A 4,119-nucleotide genomic window follows, 5' to 3' on the forward strand; every position below is an offset into this window, starting at 1 on the left:
TGCAGGATGCTGTTTATCAACTACTGCTTGGCATTCAATGCCCGCATTCCCTCAGAACTAATCAATCAGTTACAGTACCTCCTTGTGCAATTGAGTCCTCAATTTCTTCACTTGCAGACCCCAGTCAGTTTGGATTGGCAACATCTCCTCCACAATCTCCGTCAACACAGATGCATCACAAGGCTGTGTGCTTAGCCCCCTGTTCTACTCACTTTACACCTACGACTGTGAGGCTAAGCACTGCTCCAATGTCATATTCAAGTTTGCTGATGACATCACTGTCATTGGCTGAATTAAAGGTGGTGATGACTCAGTATATAGAAGGGAGATTGAGAATCTGGCTGAGTGGTGTCACAACAACAGCCTTTCACTCAATGTCAGCAAGAGCAAGGAGCTGATTATTGACTACAGGAGGAGGAAACCAGGTGTCCATGAGCCAGTCCTCATTAGGGGATCAGAGGTGGAGAGGGTCAGCAACTTTAAATTCCTCAGAGTTATGCTTTCGGAGGACCTGTCCTGGGCCCAGCATGTAAGTGCAATCACGTAAGAAAGCACGGCAGCGCCTCTACTTCCTTAGGAGTTTGCAAAGATTTGTCATGATAATTTTGTCAAATTTGACAAACTTCTATAGATGTGTGGTGGCGAATATATTGACTGGCTGTATCACAGCTCGGAATGGAATCACCAATACCGTTGAATGGAAAATCCTACAAAAAGTAGTGGATATCACTCAGTCCATCATGGGTAATTCCTCGCCACCACTGAGCACATTTACATGGAGCATTGTTGCCGGAAATCAGCATCCATCATCAGGGACCCCCAGGACATGCTCCCTTCTCACTGCGGCCATCAGGAAGAAGGTACAGGAGCCTCAGGACTCTCACCACCAGGTTCAGGAACAGTTATTACCCCTCAGTCATCTGGCTCTTGAACCAAAGGAGATAACTTCACTCATCTTCACTGGCTCCTTCACTGAACATGGACTCACTTTCAAGGACTCTTCATCTTGTGTTCTTGATTTGTTATCATTATTCCTTTTTTTTTGGTATTTGATCAGTTTGTTGCCTTTTGCACTCTGGTTGATCACCCAAGTTGGTCCAGTCTTTCATTGATTCTATTATGGTTATTATTCTATGATGAATTTATTGCATATGCCCGCAAGAAAATGAATCTCAGGTTTGTGTTTTGATGTGACATGTGACAAATAAAACTACTCCGATCTTTACAATTGAAGACATCAAAGGGTGTTGTAGATGGGGCCAGGATTCCAGAAGTTCTGCTGCTTGAGGTCTAGCGGCTGGTTCTGCCCTGAGGAGGGAAGCCTCCAGCATGGGCGTCCTGTGGGTGTTCCAGTGGAGAAGAGTGGTCCTGGAATTAGAATGGGTTCTCAGTGGATTGGACTGAACATGATCCAACACACAATACAAACACGAAGGATTCTGCAGATATTGGAAATCTTGAGCAACACGCACAATGCTGGAGGAGCTCAGCAGGTCAGGCAGCATCTATAGAAGGGGATACAAACTGTTGACGTTTTGGAGTGAGACCCTTCCTCAGGGCTGGAAGGAAGGGGGCAACAGCCAGAATAGAAAGGTATGGGGAAGGAAGGTGTGCAAATTGACAGGTGACAGGTGAAACCAGGCAGGGGGTGGGGGAGGTGAAGGTGGGTGGATGGGGGAAAGTCTGTTACCCTCCCACCTCTTCTTATCTCCTCATCGGCCCACCACCTCACATTGGTTCTACTCGTCCTAGCTTTTCTTCTGTGTTCCATTGTCCCATTAGGTTCCTTCTTCTTCAGTCTTCACTGTGAAAGACACTAGCAGTATGGTGGAAGTGCAAGGTGTCAGGGGAAATGAAGTGCGTGAAGTTACCATAGCGAGAAAGAAGGTTCTTGGAAAACTGAAAGCTCTGAATGTAGGTAAGTCATCTGGACCAGATGGTGAACACCCCAGAGTTCTGAAAGAGGTGACTGAAGAGATTGTGGAAGCATTAGTAATGATCTTTCAAGAATGGTTCTGGAAGACTGGAAAATTGCAAATGTCACTCACTCTTCAAGAAGGGAGAGAGGCAGAAGAAAGGAAACGATAGGCCAATTTGACTGACATTAGTGGTTGGGGAGATGTTGGAATCAGGGTACTTGGAGGCAAATGATAAAATAGGCCATAGTCCAGCATAGTTTTGTCAAGGGAAAATCTTGCCTGACGAATCTGTTACAATTCTTTGAAGAAATAACAAGCAGGATAGTCAAAGAAGAATTGATTGATGTGTATTTGAAATTTCAGAAGGCCTTTGATAAAGTGCCACACATGAGGCTGCTTAACAAGCTACAAACCCGTGGCATTACAGGAAAGATTCTAACTTGGATGAAACAGTGGCTGATTGGCAGGAGGCAAAGAGTGGGGATAAATGGAGTCTTTGCTGGCTGGCTGCCAATGTCTAAAGGTGCTCCACAGGGATCTGTGTTGGGACTGATCCTTTTTACGTTATATTTCAATGATTTGGATGATGGAATTGATGGCTTTGTTTCAAAGTTTTCAGACGATATGAAGATGGGTGGAGGAGCAGGTAGTTTTGAAGCAGTAGAGAGGCTACAGAAGGACTTAGACATATTAGGAGAATGGGCAGATGGAATACAGCGTCGGGAAGTGTATGGTCATGCACTTTGGTCAAAGAAATGAAAGGGTTGACTATTTCCTAAATGGAGAGAAAGTACAAAAAATCTGAGATGCAAAGGGACTTAGGAATCCTTGTGCAGGATTCTCTAACGGTTAATTTGTAGGTCATGTCTGTGGTGAGTAAGGCAAATACAATGTTAGCTTTAATTTCAATAGGACTAGAATATAAAAGCAAGGACGTAATGTTGAAACTTTATAAAGCACTGGTGAGGCCTGACTTGGAGTATTGTGAGCAGGTATGGGCCCCTATCTTAGAAAGGATGTGCTGAAACTGGAGACGGTTCGAAGGAGGTGCACGAAAATGATTTCAGTATTGAATGGCTTGCCATATGAAGAGCATCTGATGCCTCTGGGCCTGTATTCACTGGAATTCTGAAGAATGAGGGGTGACCACAGAGAAACCTATCGAATGGTGAAAGGCCTCGATGGAGTGGATGTGGAGAGGATGTTTCCCATGGTGGGAGAGTCAAAGACCAGAGGACGCGGCCTCAAAATTGAGAGGTGTCCTTTTAGAATGGAGATGAGGAGGAATTTCTTTAGCCAGAGAGTGGTGAATCTGTGAAATTCTTTGTCACAGGCAGCTGTGGAAGCCAAGTCATTATGTACAGTGCCTATAAAAAATATTCAACCCCCTCCTTGGAAGTTTTCATGTTTTATTGTTTTACAACATTGAATCAGTGGATTCAATTTGGCTTTTTTGACACTGATCAACAGAAAAAGACTCTTTCATGTCGAAGTGAAAACAGATCTCTACAAAGTGATCTGAATTAATTAGAAATATAAAACACAAAATAATTGATTGCACCCCCTTTAATATGACAATTGGTTTTAGAAGTCACATAATTAGTTTAATTGAGATCTGTTTTTGGAGATGTGTGCAGTCAAGGTGTTTCAATTGATTGTAGTAAAAGTACACCTGTATTTGGAAGATCCATCTGCTGATAAGTCAGCATCCTGGCAAAAACTACACCATGAAGACAAAAGAACACTCCAAACATCTCCGCAAAAAGGTTATTGAAAAGCACAAGTCAGATCTGTTCTTATCAGTTTAATATCTGATACGTCCCTTACCTGGGGACTATATATTAAATTGATTTTTGGAACAGGGAAATGGAATAGGGGCTTGCTCCGTCCACTCCACGCATCGACCCGCTATTGCAGTGCCTCCGGGAATGGTGCACCTCCCCTCGGGAAGATGACAACAAATAAAGAGTAGAAAAAAAAAGAAAAGCACAAGTCAGGAGATGGATACATGAAAATTTTCAGGTCACTGAATATCCCGTGGAGTACAGTTAAGTCAATCATCCAGAAATGGAAAGATACGGCCTAAAGGAGGCTGTCCCCAAAAACTGAGTGACTGCGCAAGAAGGGGACCAGTGAGGGAGGCCACCAAGAGACTTCGGACAACTCTGGAGGAGTTACAAGCTTCAGTGGCTGAGATGGG

General features: G+C 43.9%; 1 non-coding gene across 1 annotated transcript; it reads left to right on the forward strand.

Annotated features, from left to right (window-relative positions):
* Positions 1 to 3,671: 3,671 nt before the first annotated feature.
* On the forward strand, positions 3,672 to 3,861 carry LOC140733821 (U2 spliceosomal RNA). Its single transcript, XR_012100380.1, has one exon. It is a non-coding gene; the product is annotated as a U2 spliceosomal RNA (small nuclear RNA).
* Positions 3,862 to 4,119: the final 258 nt, after the last annotated feature.

Source organism: Hemitrygon akajei, chromosome 9 (genome assembly GCF_048418815.1).
Source record: "Hemitrygon akajei chromosome 9, sHemAka1.3, whole genome shotgun sequence".
Lineage (NCBI taxonomy): Eukaryota > Metazoa > Chordata > Chondrichthyes > Myliobatiformes > Dasyatidae > Hemitrygon > Hemitrygon akajei.